This window comes from Phasianus colchicus, chromosome 26 (assembly GCF_987193195.1).
Source record: "Phasianus colchicus chromosome 26, bPhaCol1.hap1.1, whole genome shotgun sequence".
Classification (NCBI taxonomy): domain Eukaryota; kingdom Metazoa; phylum Chordata; class Aves; order Galliformes; family Phasianidae; genus Phasianus; species Phasianus colchicus.
In genome coordinates this window covers 524,344-544,813 of record NC_143461.1, presented here as the reverse complement: position 1 = coordinate 544,813, position 20,470 = coordinate 524,344, and the positions used below count along the sequence as shown (strand labels likewise).

Here is a 20,470-nt window from a genome sequence, read left to right as displayed (position 1 = left end):
TGGTGACTACTTCACTGCTTTTGAATGAAAAAAACCTAACAGACTATAAAGAACTCAAGGTAGAAAGGCATACAAATTTCCAAGCTGAACATATGTTCCACTGACTCAATATTTTTACTTTTTTTCTTCCCATGTAACTAAATAGCTTTCACCAAGTACTGGGATTTGAGAACTGCAATTTATTTTGTTTTCATCGCTGGTGAAAAATCATGATTGCATATACCCACTATAGAACCAGAATACATGATAAACTCCATGCTGCCTGTGGAGAAATTTTTGCTGTGACATGTAATTAGGAGATTATTTACTTCAACCTTTGCCTGTAAATGTAAAAATTTTGAGGGAGCTCTGCACATCACACAGGAATTAGATTAGTGTACTTGTCTCACATTCTGTGAGGAAGACAGTGATGAAAACATGAAGATGTATAACTTTTAGACCCCTTTCAGCTTACTGTGCAAGCCATAATTTGCAAGTCTAGTTGATAGTTCTTCAGTGTAGGTAATTTTCTCCCAAATGATCATCAACAGAGGAAAAAGATCATTGAGATCCTTTACTTAATTTATTATGTACATGGTTGTACTTAGTCTGGCTGGGATAGAGCTGCCAATCATAACAGCTGTGATTGGCAACCAAAACAATGCTGATATCATGCTAATGTTCTAATTATGCCAGAGCAGTGCCTGCACAGCACCTGCTTGTCACTGTCCTCAAAGTGAATAAACTGTGGGATATGCAAGAGTCTGGGAGGGCACGCAGTCAGATGACTCAAACTAACCAGAGAAATATTCCATACCATATAATGTCAAATTCAACAATATAAGGGGGAAAAGGAGATGTTTAGGGAGATTAATCAAAGGAAGGGAAAATAACTCCAAGTTACAAGACAGTGGCTTAAATGCTGTCACACACACAAACACACACACACACACACAAAAACTATCAGCAACCTTTGGGCAGCATCTAACATCAAAGCACGAGGAGAGTGGCTATGAAAAAGTTAAGTGATAGCTCACAGAACTCCTTCCCTTCCCCATTACCCTAATTCATAATAGCGTCCGTCCTCCCCTTCACCATCTCCCTAATTAACATCTGTAATAAACTGGTCGGACCAACATTTGAACTGTTGTTTCTTAATCTCAAGCCGGGGATATAGATATTAAAAGAACCTCCTCTCCCTCCTATAAATCGGAGCGAGACAGGGCCTCACAAGAGCAGAGTAGAGGGGAACAATCACCTCCCTGTCCCTGCTGGCCACCCCTCTTTTGATGGAGCCCAGGATACCATTTGCCTTCCGAGCCGCAAGGGCACACTGCTGGCTCATGTTAAGTTTTTCATCTATCAAGACCCCCAGGTCCTTCTCCACAGGGCTGCTCTCAAGGACCGCTCCTTCCAGTCTGTAGGGATGCCTGGGATTCCTCCGGCCCAAGTGCAAAACTCTGCACTTTGCCGTGTTGAACCTCATCAGGTTCACCCAGCCCACCTTTCTAGCCTCTCGAGGTCCCTCTGAATGGCATCCCGTCCTTCAACCGTGTCGACCGCAGTACTCAGCTTGGTGTCATCAGTAAACTTGCTGAGGGTGCACTCAATCTGTCATTGATGTCATGATTATTATTATTACCATTCTCTTCCTTGCATGTGGTAGAGATTGCTTGATTGCTCTCAGACTCCCTCTAGGCTTCCTCCCCATATGCACAAACACGTTAGGGACTTGTTCAGCACACATAAAACAGGGGGTCCTGAATCTATTTCTTTTTTAATTCACTTTTTAACTACTTATCTTTTTAAATGAGGATGCTACGTGTATACACACACATATTTTTGATATCAGTCTACAGCAGGAGGGTAATCAAAACCTGAAATATTTTTGTACAACAGGAAATCTTCCAATCTTCCTGGTCTACTTCTTGTAGAAGAAAAACGTGATGATGACAAAAAGAATCGTAAATCAGCTAGTCAAATGATCACAGAACTGAAGGGACCTCTAGAGATCATGTCCAATCCCTCTGCTAAAGCACGTTCCCAGTAACAGTAGGCATCTATATAATCAATGAATATTAAGATGCTATAATTATGAAATAAACAAGAGAGTTAGACAAAGCAGGTTAAAATAACACAAAGAGAATAGATAGGATGCTTACCCATAACCTGGGCTCACTTACGAAACTCCAGCAAAGCGATCTCCAAAAGAGATCCTTCCCCGCTGGTAGTCAGCTCCCACATGGCTCTAGGAGAGGCGGAGCCAGGTTCCAACCCCTTCCTGCAGCACAGAAGAATTGCCTTCACCTGTGCTCCCGTGGCTGACTCATTGCTCACCTCAGGTGATCAATCAAAGGTTCAGGCTGTTCAGCAGTTCCCATACAGTATCCAGACACGTCTTGGATCTCTCCAAAGAAAGGGAATACACAATCTCTCTGGGCAGCCTGTTCCAGTGAAGAAACTCCAGAATCTGCTAGCTATATCATTTCAACTGTCCTACTGGTGTACTAGCAATCATCAGAATATTTCTTTAAACCTTCTGAGGTCTACTTGGTGTGATTAAAAAGGTAGCTATGTTGCACATGTTGAAATAAGCAGATAGGCAGTCATATGGAGAGTCATCAGAATGAGGGAATAATGGAAGGAAGGAAGAAAAGGAAGAAAATGAAAGGAGGGGGGAAAGGAGGGAAGAAACAGAGGAGGGAAAGCAGGGAGGGAGGGAGGAAGATTGACTCCAGCCAGCTGCCAAACTTCCACTGTCTGTCACTCACTCCCCCAGCTAAAGCAGTTTTCAGAAGGGAAAGGACTTCTGGCTGTCAGTGCTATTCACTGCATCTGTTTAGAATAGACCCAGTTCCCCTGTACTCAGCACTAGTGAGGCTGCACCTCGAGTACTGTGTCCAGTTTGGGGCCCCTCACTGCAAGAAAGACATTGAGGCTCTGGAATGTGTTCAGAGGAGGGCAACAAAGCTGGTGAGGGGTCTGGAACACAGGCCATATGAGGAAAGGCTGAAGGAGCTGGGAATGTTCAGCCTGGAGAAGAGGAGGCTGAGGGGAGACCTCATTGCTCTCTATAAGTTCCTGAAGGGAGGTTGTAGTGAGCTGGGGGTCGGCCTCTTCTCTCGTGTCATTAGTGATAGGACTAGAGGGAATGGTTTTCAAGCTATGGCAGGGGAGATTCAAGCTGGACATAAGGAAGTATTACTTTTCAGAAAGGGTGGTCAGGCACTGGAATGGACTGCCCAGGGAGGTGGTGGAGTCACCGACCCTGGGGGTGTTCAAGGAAAGACTGGATGTGGTGTTGAGGGACATGGTTTAGTGGGAGCTATTGGTAATAGGTGAACGGTTGGACTGGATGATCTTTTAGACCTTTTCCAACCTTGGTGATTCTGTGATTCTATGACTGTGAGGTCGCTGTCCATGCTAAGGGGTATGGCTGCCCCTTTTCTGTCTGCAAATTCAATTTATAAGAAAACTGAGTGTATCTCCCTGAAACAGGTAGATGCACATGAGATATTTCTCTCCCAGATATATCAGCTTTCTCACACATATATGACCTTTTTCCACCAAAATAAAACATTTTCTCCCAGAAATACCAGTTTTCTCAGAAATATCTCACATTATCTCCCCAAAATACTACATTACACTCCGCAATATGACATTTTCTCCCAAGTGAATGATATTATCTCTCAGAAATACCAAATTTCAATTGTAAATATGACCTTTTCTTCCTAAAATATGATATTATCTCCCAGAAATACCAGTTTTCTTAGAAACAATTCAGTTTTTCTCCAAAAAATACTGGATTATAATACCAAATATGACATTTTCAACCAAAAATATGATATTTTCTCACAGAAATACCATTTTTTTCCCCCCCAAATGTGGTGTTTTTTCCCAGAAATACCAGCATTCCCACAAATAAATTGTTTTCCCTCCAAAATAAGACATTTTCTCCCAAATACACCAGTTATCTCAGAAATACCTCACATTTCCTCCCCAAAATACTACTTCACACTCCTCAATATGACATTTTCTCCCAAATGCATGATATTTCTCTCACAAATACCACATTTCAATTGTAAATATGATCTTTTCTTCCAAAAATATGATATTTTCTCTCAGAAATACCAGTTTTCTTAGAAATACTTAAGATTTTCTACAAAAAATACTGGATTACAATACCAAATATGACATTTTCAACCAAAAATATGACATTTTCTCACAGAAATACCACCAAATATATGAGATTTTCTCCAAATACTATGACTTCTTTGTTAGAAATACCAGTTTTCTTCCCTAAATATGACAATATGACATTTTTTTCCCTAAGAATGATATTTTCTCCCAGAAATACCGTTTTTCTCCAAAATATATGACATTTTCTCCCAGAAATACCAGTTCTCTTGTAAATACCTCACATTTCCTCCCAGTTATACTACTTTACACTCCTCAATATGACACTTACTCCCATAAATATGGCATTTTATCACAGAAATACCATTTTTCTCCCAAATACATGACATTTTCGCCCATAAATACCAGTTTTCTTAGAAATACTTCAGGTTTTCTCCAAAAAATATTAGATTACAATACCAAGTATGACATTGTCAACCAAATATATGGCGTTTTTCTCCCAGAAATACCAGCTTTTTCCCAAATATTTCACATTTTAACCAGATGAGGTTTAACAAATGCAAGGGTAGAGTCTTGCATCTAGGGAGGAATAATTGCATGCACCGGTACAGGTTGAATGCTGGAGAGGAGCTCTGCAGAGAGGGACCTGGGTGCCCTGGTGGATGACAGGTTGGCCACGAGCCAGCAGTGTGCCATTGTGGCCAAAAAGGCCAATGGCATTCTGGGGTGCATTAAAAAGAGCGTGGCCAGCAGGTCGAGGGAGGTGATCCTCCCCCTCTACTCTGCCCTGGTAAGGCCTCATCTGGAGTACTGTGTCCAGTTCTGGGCTCCCCAGTACAAAAAAGACAGGGATCTCTTGGAAAGAGTCCAGCGGAGGGCCACAAAGATGGTGAAGGGCCTGGAGCATCTCCCCTATGAAGAAAGGCTGAATGAACTGGGTCTGTTTAGCCTTGAGAAAAGAAGACTGAGAGGGGACCTGATCCAGGTCTATAAATATCTAAGGTGTTGGGGACAGAGTGGTGAGCCCAGACTGTTTTCAGCAGTGTGTGGAGTCAGGACAAGGGGAAACGGCCAGAAACTGGAGCATAGGAAGTTCCGCACCAATGTGCACAAGAACTTCTTTACGGTGAGGGTGACGGAGCACTGGAACAGGCTGCCCAGGGAGGTGGTGGAGTCTCCTTCTCTGGAGATATTCAAGACCCGCCTGGACGCCTACCTGTGCGACCTGGTGTAGGGAACCTGCTTTGGCAGGGGGTTGGACTCAATGATCTCTGGAGGTCCCTTTCAACCCCTATGATTCTGTGATTCTGTGATCCCTTATCCAAAGTCCATCCCATATATATCCCAATTCCTGATATCCCATCCCACATCCCAATTCCAAATCTCATTCCCTATCACTCATCCCAAGCCCATCACCCACGTGTCAATCTCAATCCCTCATCCCAATCCCAATCCCTCATCCCAATTCTGATCCCAATCCCACCCCCTATGGCAATAGAGAGCACCCCGAGGCCCCTCCCCCACAGCTGCTCCGCCCCGCCCCCGGCTTCTTATTAGTTAGGGGCACTTCGTGCCTCTCATTGGTCAGCGGCGGTTCCGGCCCGCCTCCAGTCTCTGATTGGTCGGCGGCAGCACCGCCGGCTCCGATTGGCTGAGGCTCAGAGCACGGGAGCGGCCGTTGCATCCGGCTCGGAGCCGGTCGTCTTTCCTCTCAGACGCCGCCGATCCCGCAGCCGCAGCCGCTGCGCGCCGGAGCTGTCCGGGCAGCATCGAGCAGCACCGAGACGGAGCCGCGGCACGACGGGAGCGGTGCTGAGGAAAGCGGCGCCGGAGGTGTGTGGGAGAAGGGAGAACGGGGAGAGGAACCGGGCGCGGCCCCAGCTGCCCCGCCCTCCCTCTGCCGTGGGATGCGGGGATTTGGGAGGGCTGAAGGACTCAGGGCCCCAAACGCCGCAGCGCTGCTGCCCACATCCGGGCTGTGCCCCCCAAGCCCTCCAGCGCTGCTCCCAGTGCCCCCTGGGGCTGAGGTGGGCTGTGGGTACAGGTGGCGGTGGGGGAGTTATGGGGGGATGTGGGAGTTTAGGGGCTGTGGGGGCTACAAGGGGGCTGTGGGGTAATATGGGGAATGGGGGGGGTATAAGGTAATGTGGGGTATCGGGAGCTGTGGAGGTGTAAGTAGCTGTGAAGGGAATATTGGGGAATATGGAGTTGGGGGGGCTATTGGGAGGGATGTGGGGCTATAGGGGGCTTTAGGGGGGTTGTAGAGGGATATAGGGCTGGGTGGGTTATAGGAGGGTATGGGGCTATAGGGCCCTGGGCGGCCTTAGGGGTGGATATAGGAGTACTGTGGGCATATAGGGTGCCTTATTGTGGCTACAGGGGAGATTTGAGGCTATAGAAAGCTGTGGAGACTATAGAAGTGGTATAGGGGGATATGGGAGAAGAGGGGGCTATGGGAGAGATATAGAGGGATATAGGGGGGCTATAAGGCACTGGGGGGGCTTTAGGAGGGTTTTAGGGCTATAGGGGGATGTAGGGTGCTATAGGGAGCTTGGGGGGGGACATGAGACTGTAGAGGGCTATTCAGGGAGCTATGCAGTTCTACGGGGAGATCATAAGGGGCTCTGGATGGGCTATAAAAGGGTTATAAGGGGATAAGGGAGTATAGGGGGCTTTATTGTGGCTATAGGGAGATATGGCGCTAAAGGAAAATGTGGGGGACTATGGACGGATTGTAAGGGGATATGGGGGGGATATAGAAGACTGGGGGGCCCTGGGAGGGGTATAGGTCAAATGTGGGGACTATTTAAAACCCCAGTAAATCAAAATTGAAGTTATATTGGAATGGAATAGGATTATTTTGTGGTCTTATCTGAAACGTGTTTTCTCCTTGGGCTTCAGGTACAGATATTGTTTAATATTTACTTTGGAGAAGGTTTCACTATCCAGTGTCCTGATCAGAAAGAAAGAAGAAGGTTTTTGGAGGACTTAATCACAAATGGAGCTGCTGCTGAACCTCCACTTACAAGAAGCAAGCAGGTGAGGACATTGTGCATCTCAGCCTTTCCTCACTGCAGGGTACCAGCGATTCAGTCTGTGCTTTGCGGTGATTTTCCACCAGCACTTCTGCTTGTATGTGAGCACCAGGCATCCGCTAATGCTGTCTGGTGGCTTTAGGCTGGGCAGACACGGGAAGCACTGCCTGCAGCAGCAGCAGCTGAGCTCCGTGTGCCAGAGGAAGGAATGCGGCGTCTGGAGGAGCAGGAGGAGGAGACCCTGTGTGACTCTGCGTGTTCTGCAGGGCCGTTCCTCACAGACTGCCGCTGACAGACGTTTGGGGCACTGCAGAGCCTGTTGGTGCGGAGGAGGTAAAGCGGTGTTGGTCTGTAATGCCGTTTGATCTGCGTGCATGCAGGATTTCCCTGTGTTTGTAGTTCTCAGAGTTTGTGGTCCAGGTTTTGTTCAACGATGTCAGACCTCCGTGTATCTTTCATCCCCCTCCAGCTGGTTCTGAAGAGCCCTTCCATTTTTGAGAAGGCTGCGGGTTTAGTTCAGCATCTCCTGATGTGTCACACAGATTCAGGGCTTTCAAGAAGTCTTCTTTAAAGTATTGAAGATGGTGAATTCTGCTAGACAGAGCGCTTCTCTAATCAAACCTCTTAACCCCAAGGTTTGTTCTGCAGGTCCCAATGACGGCACAGGCATTAAACAGCCCAGAGCTCGTCACTCAGGAGAGGCTGCGCACTGCGCTGTGAAGGGAGAGATGGAGGAGGGGTTTGAACAGCGTTGCATAGGAATGGAAAGCTGGTAAGAGAAGAAGGGTGTGTTCTGAGAGTGAGGGCTGTCCAGCTCATCTCTGTGTTCCAGCAGGAAATGCAAGGCAGAGCTCTCTGCTCTCTGTTCTTTCTTGCAAGGTTGCTGCCCTTCAAAGTGCGCTGTGGATGAGCAGTGCGATGACAGCCCAAGGATGGCAGCAGGAGATGCAGCACAGCCCTCTCCAGCAGCAAGGTGCATTGATTCATCTTGCTAATTCTTGAAGTAGAAGGTGTGTTTAGCTTCCAGAGTCGGTGGCTTGATAGCGTGTTTTGAAGGATCTGGGGCTCTTCCTCTGTTACTTACATTCTGAGGCAGTGAAGGAGTTCCCTTGCTCTGTAGGAATGGTTCCTGTGCAAGGGCATGGTCGTCTGCCTGTAGCAGATACTGAAGGCGATGGTTTTGTGACTGCAATTATGGAGTTGGCTTTTTAATGGCAGTTGCACCCTGCTAACGTGCAGCTCTTTCTGACACATGCAGGGGACAGGCAGCGGTACTGCAGCTCCTCTGGCAGCTTTGCAGCTACGTCAGGAAGTAGAAGATGTGGATTTGAAAGAAGAACTCAGTTACTGGGACATTCCTCTATTCTTCCCCTAGCTGTCCCCCTGCCTCACTGCAGATCCACCTTGCATTCCTGTAGGTTTCCCTTCCATCCCCCTGGCTGCCTCTTGCTTTCCCCAAGGTAACCCTTTACCTTCCCATGACAGCCCACATATAATTCCCTCATACCCCCATAGCTCCCTCAGTTTTCCCCCAGCAAGACCCCCATAGGCACCCCATAGCCCCTTAATGACCTCCTCAGACATGGTATTTGTATGGGGACTGCTGAATCATGGCCCGAACCTCTGATTGATCACCTGAGGCAAGCAATGAGTCAGCCATGGGAGCACAGGAGTATGGGAGCATTTGGAGAAGATATGGGGATGTGGGCCACAGGCTGCAGGAGCAGAGTGCTGCGCAGGAGAAGGCAACGTGTGAGGTAAAGGTGGGACTTGTGGGTGTGGGGACATGGGGTGGCATGAGGATGTAGGGGGTCTGGGGACATGGGGGGAGGGGTTTGGGTGAGAATGGGGGATGCGGGGTGATGTTGGACAGCATTTATTGATTTCTTCCTGAGAGGGGATTGGGGTTCCCTGAGGCCCAAAGGTGGGGCCCTGATCCATAACCCCACATGACTCCATACCCCATATAACTTGGTGTGACCCCAAGGCTCCACGTGACCCATAGACCTGTGAGCACCATAGCCCTCAATGAGGCTGTGGACAATGATGGGTTTGTTCTTGGGTTGTTCATGGGGTACCATAGGGTGGCTCTGGGGCAGCAGTAGCTGAGCAACTTATATCTGCCCCTGACCCTCATCTTATCACCATCCTGGGGCTATGGGAGAGGTTCCATGATCAGAGCAGATTCACCGCCAGCTCCATGTGGGAGAACATTTGCCCCATTGAGCTGTGGGTGTGTCCCATAGCTGCCCCATAGCAGCCCCAGAGCCATCCTAAAGCACCCCAGAACAGCCCCATTGCTGCCCACAGCCCGTGGCCAGCAGCAGTTCCACCATCAGCGGTGCGTTGTGTAAAGGCAGCTCCCAGGTGTGGCTCTGCCCCATAGCTGCTCCACAGTGCCCCTTTGGAGTTCTCCCATAGGTGTCTTTTACCTGTCCCAAAACTTTGTAGGGCTTCTCCCCATCACAGAAGATCCCCCCAAGTGCTCGTGGGGTGTGTGAGGAATGCTCTCATCACTGCTGTTCCATCAGGCACAGCTCTTGGTGCAGCAGCAAAGTTCATCTGTTATTGCTATGGCATTACTGCACTCTCCCTCCTCGTGGTGAGGGACAAAACGCGCAGCTGCTCAGTGAGCTCCTTCTGCTCCTGTTGCTCTCCTCCCTCAGCAGTCCCTGCTCTCCTGTTCCCTCTTGGCTGGGGACTTGAGGCTCACAGTCTACACCACGCATATGCTCTGCTGTTTTTCCAGATGAGGTCTATGGCCAACCTGTTCCTTGTGGTGTTATTGTGTGCTTTTCTATACAGACAGGCAGGCAGGATTTCTTACAGCTGTTGCATTTGCTGTGTCTCATGCTCTGTCCTGCACCTGTGCCTTATCTTATGTGCAGTCTTCACCTTACTTTGGTCAGAACATCCTGGCCCTGCTGTGCTCTGCTCAGCATGTCTGCTGAGCAACAGCACAGCTGTCACTCTGATAGCACACCTTGTGCTATCCTTGCAGATGTTAGAATATTTTCTGACCGTAACAGGTCAGATCATTTCCAGCAGCACACAGCTGACACACAGAGCCATGCTGACCACAGCAGGGTGCGGCTTCTTGTTGCAGAGTTTTGTAGCGGTGGGTGACTGTGCAAAAGGAGAATCCCACCGCTGATGTTCTCCATCCTTCTTCTGCACCATGATGCATTCCTTCCTCCTTGTGCTGCGCTGCCATCAGAGTTCTTTGTCCATTTCTCAGGGTCATTGCACAACTGCTCCAAGTCCTGATGTTGGAACAATTTCTTCAGCACTGTCCCTACTGCTGCAACAGCCCCAGTCTGAGACGCCTTTTTGTGAGGAGTTTTGTTGTTCATTCTGCAGCTGACTTGGATTTCTTCTCCCATTGTCCCATGAAGGAATTGATTTTCTTCAGTCCATCCCAGCTCTATTTCTGGTTCAAGCATCCCTCATTGCCACGCGACACTGCAGCAGCCAAGCTCCAGTCCCTTCCCCAATCTCAGTGGGATCAGTTTATTCTGTTCTCATCCACTTAGAGAAACAGAAACTTCCTGCCCACCAAACCTTGTGACCTAGGTATTTCCCTGCAGAAGCATTCCTGTCCTTATGGTCCCTTTGGCCAGTTCCCAGTTCTTCAAACAAAGACATACAGCTGCAGCCCATGCCATATCTTCTTTGGGGCAGTTCTGGGGCAGCCCCACCCCGAGGAGGAGATGCCTCTTCCCCACACACAGCTGGTTCTAAGGCCACATGGGGTGAGGACACGGGGTAGTGGGTCATGTGGAGGTCCTGCAGGGTCACAGAGTTATGGGGTGACGTTGGGTCAGATGGCATCAGCCAGATTTGTGGGGTCAGATGGGGTTCTGGGTCACAGTGATGGGGACAGATGGGATGATATGGAATTACAGGTCTCATAGTGTTATATGGTTGGGGTGAGGTGGGGGCAGGGATCCCAGAGTTCTGGGGCCACATAGCCTTGGGTTGCAGCATGATGGGGGCAGGCAGGGTCAGGGAGTCACAGAGTTGTGTGGAGGTATGGTTCACACAGGGCTGTGGGTCACGTGCAGACATGGAGTCATGCACATACAGGGTTATGTGGTCATCTTGGGTTATGGCTCATGTGGGTAATGGCTCATGGCCCCACCTTTGGGCCACAGAGACCCCCAGTTCCCTCTCAGGAAGAAATAAAACCATTCCAACATCACCCCACAACCCCCTTTTTACCTCAAACCACTCCTCACATCCCCCCCCCTTCCCTCTATGTCCCCATACCTCCCCATATCCCAGTGTCCCATCTGCAGCGCATATCTTGCCTTCTCCTGAACAGCATTCTGCTCCAACAGCTCTTTGCCTTCCTTGTATTGAGGGCCCTAGACCTGAACATAGTATTCCAGATGGGGAGTATGCGCCGCCTCAGCTTCTACAGGTGGGTGTTTGGAGGGGGCACTGAGATGGGGACTGGGGCTAAGGGAGCCGGGTGCTGCCTGCTGCTCTGCTTTGGCCCCGTGGGGCTTCTGTGTCACTCAGGGCCTCTGCTCGGCAGCAGGAGGTGCTCTGTGTCCCCCCAGTGGTTCGCCTGCAACCTCCCCCAGTCCCTCTTTCTCATCTCCAGGGTCACGCCCTCTCCTGTGGTTCCCCTCCCATCTGACATTCTGAACCCTGCAGTCCTCCTCCATCCCACACCTCACTGCCCCCTTCTCAGTTCCCTCCCCATTCCCCATTCTGACCCCCAGGATGCCTTCCCCCCTCTCCTCCCCTTCCCCAATCCCATCCCACCCTTCCTATTCTGCCATTCTGATCCTCCTCCTCCCCCCACCCAGTGTCCCCCATCCAGAATCACACAATCATCAGGTTGAAATCACCAATAGCTCTCACTAATCCGTGTCCCTTAACACAACGTCTCAGTGTTCCTTGAACACCTCCAGAGTTGGTGACTCCACCACTCCCAGCGCAGCCCATTGCAGCGCCCAACCACTCTGTTGGAGCAGTAATATTTCCTAACATCCAGCCCGAATCTCCCCTGGTGCAACTTGAGGCCATTCCCTCTCATCCTATCACTGTTACATGAGAGAAGAGACCAACCCCCAGCTCACCACAGGCTCCCTTCAGGAGTTACAGAGAGCAATGAGGTCTCTCTGAGGCCCTTCTTGCAGTGAGGGGCCCAGAACTGAACACAGCGCTCGAGCTGTAGCCTCACCAGAGCTGAGTGCAGAGGGACAATCACTTTCCTGCACTACTGGCAGCACCATTTCTGATACAGGCCAGGATGCCATTGGTCTTCTTGGCCACTTGGGCACATTGCTGGCTCATGTTCAGCTGAGTGTCAACCAATAACCCCGGGTCCATTTCCTCTACACTGACTTCCATCTGCTCTGCCCCATGCCCATAGCAGTGCCTGGGGTTGTGGCCAAAGTGCATCTCCAGTTGACCAGGAAGGCTGACAGATGATGGAAAGCAGCTTGGCTTTTCACCTGCACCAGCTCCCTCAGCACTCTTGGATGAAGAGGGTCTGGACCCGTGGACTTGCGGCGGTCCAGGTGGAACAGTAGGACTCTGTTTCCTTCTGAACTGTGGGGGGTTTATTCCGCTCCCCATCCGAGACTTCCGGGTCAGAAAGCAGAGAACCTAAGAAGAGCTTTTTTTTCACCCTTTTCACTTCACATCCCTTGCACGCTGCAGTCTTCCCTTCCCTGAAGCTGCTCTCCTCATAAACTGCTGACAGCCACAGCCACCAGTCCTGCTGTTAGGATTTTGTGAAAGGGGTGCATCACTTGGCATTGGGGTGTAACTTTTTGTTAAAGGGGTTAAATCTTTTGGCTTTGGGTTCAGGTTTTTGCTAAAGGGCTTCATCTTTTTGTTCTTGGGGTTATGCTGTTTGGCACCATTTGGCCTTGGGCTTCTGCTTTTAGTTTTCATTTCTCCCGTTTTCCATCTCTATGCCTCTCCAGGGCTCCACAGCACAGACACTTTTTCTTTGCTGCAGTCTTCACGGACGTACCACTGAGCAGAAGAGATCTGTGCAGACACAGCAGCAGATGTTTGTGTGCAGAGGGACACTGTTCATCTCATTTTTCTTCCTATCTACATCTCGTCCCACTCAGTGCGTTTTGAGGGGGTGAATCTTTTTCCATCTCCTGAGTCGCACCTCCCCTGGTCCATCACTGCAATGGAGTCATCCAAACTCAGAGGAATAATACACATCCATTTATTGAGAGCTTTCTTAACAGCCAGCAACAACCAATTGAATGTAACATTGGCCAATGGGCTAATTGCAATGAAAAAGCGTTAGAGGTAAACAATTGTAGGCAACGGCTGCTATGAAGAGTCAAAGAATAGAAGACGATAAAGAGAAAAGGCAGAAAATGGGGAAAGAGGGACAGACAAACAGCAAAGCAAGGTGGTTCAGAGCTCGTAGATCCAGCCACGTCCTGGTGTCAGGTGCGGATCTTCAATCTGATGGGTCATTAGAGGTGGTGGTGTTCAGCTGACAATGACTCATGACAGTAGAAACTTATTTATCCAAAGTGGCACTCAACCACCTGCCAGCACTGCCCCACAGCTGTGCCTGTGCACCCCTGGGGGCAGGAGCACAGGAGAGGCCCCTTCCATGGGGACAGACCCCTCTCCCCACGCCCCACCGCGCAGTCCCGAGCTGGGAGGGGTTACTGAGTGAGGCGGTCAGATGGGCAGCAGCCCATCACAGACCACACAGCAGGGTACTGCTTGTAAAGTACGCCAGGGAAGCAAACATTGCCCAGGGCAGCACTCAAGGCAGGAGCCAATAGAAGAGCTCCTGGTCATAGTGCTGGGCATACAGTACTGCAGAGCCCAGCGCGGCAACGAGGAGCAGTTGGAGGCAGACCAAGATGAGGCAGATCGTCCTGTGGGGCAGAAAAGAGGGCCAGGAATGAGGCGTCCCCACCCCATGGCAGCACAGCCCCACACAGTACCAAAGGGGCTGTTTGGGAGCCCCGCCAGCTGTAGTGGGGTTCAGGCCATCGGCCCACTGCCGGGAGCCCAGCTGCAGGCTGGTGGGCACAGGGCAACGAGGGGACACTCACTGTGTCCAGAAGGCAAGCCCTCGTCTCCTCACCCGCTCCTTCTTCTCCTGTAGGTGAACATGGGGTAGGGACGGTGGTCAGGCCCTGCTGCACAGCCGGGGTTCGTGCAGGACAGTGAGAGCCTGGCAGTACAGCAGCACAGCCCCAGTGCTGCAGAGAGCACCATCCTTGGGGAGATCCTTGTCGGATGGGGTGAGGGTGTGGTGAGCTCTGCCCCTTACCAGATGTGCCTCCACCAGCTCCGGCAGCACAGCCCCAGGCACGCCGGCTGCCTTCCGCTCCATCTGATGCTGCTGACTGTAGGGCAAAGGCTTGGTTGGAGGGTGCTGGCCTCTGTCACCGCGGGGACTCCCCACCAGTGTGTGCCCACCCCAGGGATGAGATGGGGCTGTCTGTCACTCCACGTGCTGAATGGAACCTGACCCCAACCCCAGCAGCACTGCAGCCCCATTGCTGCCTCAAGTGCTGCAGAGACTCCTGGGTGCAAGCGTGGGCTGCAGGGCCCAGTCCCACTCATCAGGCACTCTCCAGTTCCAGCTTTTCCTGCTCCTCTTCCAGGTGCTGTTTTTCCCGGCACAGCACCTGGCAGAAAAAAGCGTGAGCGCCTGTGCCTGCTGCAGCTCTCCTCCATGTCCCCAGGCAGCCCTGATCCCCTTGCCCTTCCACACTACCTCAGTCTACTCCGTCTCAACCTGCAGCTGCTTTTCCAGCTGAGCGATGAGCTGCTTCTCCTGTAAGACAACGGCCATGCCATGTGGGATGGCTGTGCTGGGACCCATGGACCCAAGGGACCGGGACCGAGGCAGAGCCAGAGCCGTGAGGACGCTGAGCTCTGAGGACAAGTCCCCACTCCACCCTACCTGCTCCAGCTCCTCTTTCCTGGCAGACACTCTTTCACCCTGTGTTTCCTGGGATTCCTGTGGAAAAGGAGAAGAGGAGCGGCCATCAGGGCACTGGCACTCCCACGGAGCTCTGTTGGATGGCAGCTCCATGCCGCCCTTCCCTCCTGCCTCCTCCATCGGGGCAACCAGCACCTGCAGGGCTGCAGCTGCACACCCACACGAGGGGACTTCTCCCACCCCATGCCCCACAGCAGCACTGCTGTGCCTGCACACCCACACCGGGAGTACGAGAAGCTGGTGGGCACCGGCTGCAGCCCAGTCCTCCACTTTTTCCTCTGCGCCATGTACGCACCCATCTGCACGCTGGAGTTCCTCTATGACCCCATCAAGCTTTGCCACTCTGTCTGCCAGCGCGCCCGCGATGGCTGCGAGCCCATCATGTGCCGCTACAATCACAGCTGGCCCGAAGCCTGGCCTGCAACAACCTCCCTGTCTACGACCGCGGCGTCTGCATCTCCTCTGACGCCATCGTCACCGACCTGCCTGAGGGTGGGCGAGTGCCTGGCTGGGGGCAACGGGGTGGCAGGGGGCGGCTCCTGATCTTGCAGCACCCCGCAACCTGACCCCTCCGACAGCCCCTCTTTGCAGATGGGAAGTGGACGGACTTCACGCAGGGCATGCTGGTGCCGGACAGACCCCCACAGCCTGAGTGCAGGAGCCGTGGCCAGGGTGAGCCTGGGGGGCTTCCCAACTTCTCCTTCCTGCCCTGCACCCTGTAACCACTCCCCTTCTCTCCCCCCAAAGAGCGATGCAGGTGCAAAAAGACAAAGCCTACGCTGTTGACCTACTTGGCCAAGAACTACAGCTAGAGTAAGTGCTGCAGGCTTTGCCCTGCTCTATTTCCCACCCCTGTGCTTGCCCCCTCTCCAGGCCCCATCTCCAAATCACGGGTGTTGAGGCTTCTCCATCCAACACTTTTCATGGGCACCAATGACCAACACACAGATGTTGGTCACCATTTCCCACTTTTCTGGGGAAGAGTGAAATTTCGGTAGTGTATGATAGGAGCAACAGGTCACCCTGCAGGAATAGCTCTTGCTGCTGCAAAGGGCTCTCACTGAGTGCAGATGAGTGTGGCCCGATGCTGCTTGGCCAGTTCCCATGCTTGTCCAGCAGCTGGAATTAACAGATTTATTACCTAAATAGAGCTTTTAAATGTAAACAAAGCCACAGCAAGGTAAAACTTTTTATTACTTGTGTATATGCTTTTACTTGCTAGCTGGAGCTTCATCCTGTGGGGAACTGTCACAGGTTAACTGAATTCAGTGACAATTTGCAGTAGCCAGGCGAGGAGTTGGCTGGTAGTTTCTGTGTTGCATGACACTGTGGCTGTACAATTAAGTATTCACTGCATCCCCTGCCCTTCTATCGCATCCATGGGCTTCTGCTGCTGGGAGTCCAGAGAAAACAGTAGTTAACATTGGTTATATACCAGCTTAAACATCTTTAATGTCAATAGAAAAATAAATCCCTGTTAATAGTGAATTGAATTTGCAGTATCAGGCTTAGCAATTTATGGGCTTTTTCTCAGGGAAAAGCTGTTTCTTTGAGGGAAGTCCTGAATTATCTTACAATAGAGATGTTATATGTAGTTGATTCCTGTTTATCTGATAGCAAATGAAAGCAAGTTTGTAGTTATTGGCTTCTTTGTTAGAACATGGGAAAAAAAAAATCCAAGTCGGTTTGGTGAGAGTAATCAAATTGAGCAGGGGAGTTGAAACTAGATGATCTTTGAGGTCCTTTTCAACCCAGGCCATTCTGTGTTTCTGTGTTTCTGTTTCTGTGACATTACCAGCACAGGAGGGCTCTTGAAGATCATAGAGCCCTAGGATGGTTTGTATTTGAAGAGTCCTTGAAGATCATTAAGAACCACAGAATGGCTTGGTTTGGGATGGCATGCGTTGGGAGATTCCTTGATGATCAAAGAACCATAGATTGGTTTGTGTCATAAGGTCCTGGAAGATCATAGAACCATAGGATGGCATGGGTTGGGATGTTCCTTAGTGATCACTGAACTATAGAATGGTTTGTGTCGTAAGGATGGTTTATGTTGGAAGAGTCCTTGAAGATCTTAAGAAGTACAGAATGGCTTGGTTTGGAAGCCAAAATCGTCCTTGAGGATCAAAGAACGATAGGATAGTTCTTTGAAACAGCTGTGAAGGATCTCTGAGCAAATCCGCCATCAGTAGTTAGTGCTGAGGGAAGGCCGGAGGTCCTACCTTTCCTCTAACGACTTCAGTGTGAAATTGGAAATACAGTGCTCACACCTGGTTTGTTACATCTGCCAGGACATCTGTTCCCTCTGATGGGATTTTGAAATCAGTTTAAAATAGATGTCCTGTTGTTGAAAATAAGATGGCAAAACATATGCCTCAGCTCAATGTAACATCAGTGGGAGCCGGTTTGGGCAGCCCCCCTTAAAAGGTTGGAAATTTACAGCGAGGATGACTATTAGCCTTCATCCCACAGCCACCAGAGATGTTAATTATTTCTTGGAATTTCTGCCCATGTCCTTGGAATGTAATGAATATGTCTATGCTACGCCTATAAACCCATAGTCACTGCTTCTCTGGGTGTGCATGTTGGTGGAGTTATCCCCATGCACCCAGTGCTGTAATAAAGGCAATACCTGCTTGACAGAACCCAGTGGCATGTCCTATTCCTAAGTTGGTTTACTCAGCTTCACCACGGCCTAAGAGAATAAGCTTGTTGGACTGGACACCATTCAGCTTTCAAACTCCATTATTTTAAATGAGATACCACAATCCAAAAAGCTGAGTTGCTGAGCTTCCTTTGACTCAACTGGCTTTTAGCTATGGTGAAATATTTTCTTTATTGCAGTCTAACTGGAAACCACAAGGAGTTGGATGGCCTACTGCTTTTCTTCAACAGCTCCCTGCCAGAGCAGGCCATCCATCCCAGCACCACTAAAAGTTGCCCATACAGCCCAGTGCTGTGGAAGGCAGTTCCACCCAACGCTGTGTCGTCTCTACCACCCAGCTCAGCTGAAACCCACTCTGCCCTACCCTGGCATGAAAAGCAGGAAAGCGTGGCGAGGCATGCAGAGGAGGCAGGAATGGAGGGGCTGGTCCAAATATTTGCATGTTCCTTCCAGTGGCCCAGGCCAAGCTCATTGAACTGCTCCTCCTTTGAGCAGGGGTAGAACAGTGCAGATGAATGCGCTGGCCATGCACAGCATGCTCTTTACTTGCTTTTCACCTCTCCGTCTTCCATGAGCAAACAGCATCTCAAATCTTGCCTTGCTCAAAACCACTCAGATAAAAAAGAACTGGCAAGCTTGCTTTTAGAATTCCTTTTTCTACACAGCTTGATGCTGTAAAGCACAAGCTCTCCTAGAAATGATCTGCCTCTGACATACTCAGCCTGCAGGGAAAAGCTGACAAGGCCTTCTTGCTTCAGCTGCAGGAGCTGTCATGCTTGCAGGCTCTTGTCCTGATGGGGGATTTCAACCACCCAGATATCTGCTGGGAGAGTGGCACAGCAGGTGGCAGACAATCCAGGAGATTCCTGGAGTCTGTCAAGGATAACCTCCTGGTCCAGGTAATAGATGGACCAACCCGAGGTGAAGCCCTATTGGATCTGGTGCTCACCAATGCGGAGGAGAGCATCAGAGAGGTTAAGATTGGAGGCAGCCTGGGCTGTAGTGACCATGCCTTGGTGGAGTTTGTGATCTTGAAGAATGCGGGCCTGGCAAAAAGTGGAGTCGGGACCCTGAACTTCAGGAGAACAAAGTTCTGGCTGCATGGTTTCCTCTTGTGCTTTAGTGTCGCCTTCCTTTGTGCCCACCATTGATCTGCAATGGTAAGTAAGCAAGCAAGGCCTGAGTGGCCAAATGTTGGTCCATGCGGTCCATGATGATGCTGCACATGGCCTGGAGAGTATTTTGCAACCTGCCCATGGCCAGCCAGTGGGTCTCCCTGCCCACTCTGTAGCTGTGGAACTGACAACCTGGATCTTTCTCCCATCCCATTACCTGGCCCAGCTCTGGTCTCTGATGGAAAAAGAGATCACAGCATTCAATGGGAACTTCTCTCATTTGTTTGTAATTCTAGATGACTACACTGGTTCTTTCAATCCAGTGTTCTAGTCAGACACAGCTTTTGTTCCTGAGGTGGAACCCAGTGCTAAATCACTACCAGGACAGAGCCTTTGGGGGTCCCCCTACTGTTCTCTTTTCTTCTGCTCTCCATCCCCTTTCAGTTCTCTTCCCCTCCCTGTCTCCAGGCAGTTCCACACATGGATTGTTGTGCATCAGCATGCTGCCACTACAGGCACCCAGCACCTATGGTTGAGATGCTGCTGTGTGGAAGGAAGAAAAGGGTGCCGTGGAGTGATCCCTCACTGTTCCCATCTGGAGATGGATATGGATGTGTTTGACACAAGCTGCTCTGTCCTGTTTGTTTACAGATGTGAGTGGAGGTGAATGGGATGCAGAATCCCAGCCGGCTCCCAGGACGGAAGCTACAGCAGATGGCATGGGTATGTCATGGCTTTTTAATTCCTTTGTGAGCTGCCAGCTCACAGCCCTAAAACAGAGTGCTCCATTCAGTAACTAGCTCATCTGAAACGTGTCCTGGTACATCCTGTTCAGGTCCTGTGATACAGAGAGGGAAGTTGGCAAGACAGATGTTTGCAGAGGTTTTCTCACATTCTGCAGACAGTCATGATGGACAATACAGAGAACAGATGGGCTCAGCCCCAGCGGCCTCCACATGTGTCAAGATGTCCAGCCTAGGTGCCACAGAGCCCCAACAGATCACCCCTCCCCGGATCAGACAGCATCCTGGCTCCGCTGTCCCCCGTGCAGCCCTTGTGGCCCCCCCAGCCTGGCCTACATCCCCCTGGCCATGCAGAAGAGATTGAGTCACCCCAAGCCCCGCTGGGCACTGCAACCTTCCCTGCTCCCATCCTCCAGTGGATGGCAGCCGTCCCCTAGGGTAGGATGTGGGGACCACGTCCCACACCTGGACAGCCACTGCTGCGACCAGCTTTGGCTTTCCAGATTGCTCATGCAATAATGAATAAAAGAGCTATTTCTTAACTTTGCTGGCTGTGTCACATTCTGCTTAATTCTCCCAGAACACATTCACATTGGCTTCTTTTCAGAGTAAGAAGTTTCCACACTACACCCGCCCAGTGCACAAGTCACAGCAACCTTGTAGGTATTTGAGATCATGGAGCAGATCTTCCCAGAAGATGTGTTAAGACGGCTGAGAGATGAAGTGATCTGGGACAGCCAGCACGGCTGTACCAAGGGCAGATCGTGCCTGATCCACCTGGTGCCTTCTGTGACGCAGTGTTGGCACTGACGAATAACAGGAGGGCAATTGATGTCATC

At 50.5% G+C, this 20,470-nt stretch overlaps 1 pseudogene across 1 annotated transcript; it reads left to right on the top strand.

The window, feature by feature from the left end:
- The first annotated feature begins 5,777 nt into the window (after window positions 1–5,777).
- On the top strand, window positions 5,778–20,178 carry LOC116238948 (secreted frizzled-related protein 4-like; annotated as a pseudogene). The gene is made up of 6 exons (XR_016460059.1): window positions 5,778–5,949; window positions 7,018–7,155; window positions 7,800–15,780; window positions 15,856–15,921; window positions 17,953–19,611; window positions 19,724–20,178. The product of XR_016460059.1 is annotated as a secreted frizzled-related protein 4-like (transcript).
- Window positions 20,179–20,470: the final 292 nt, after the last annotated feature.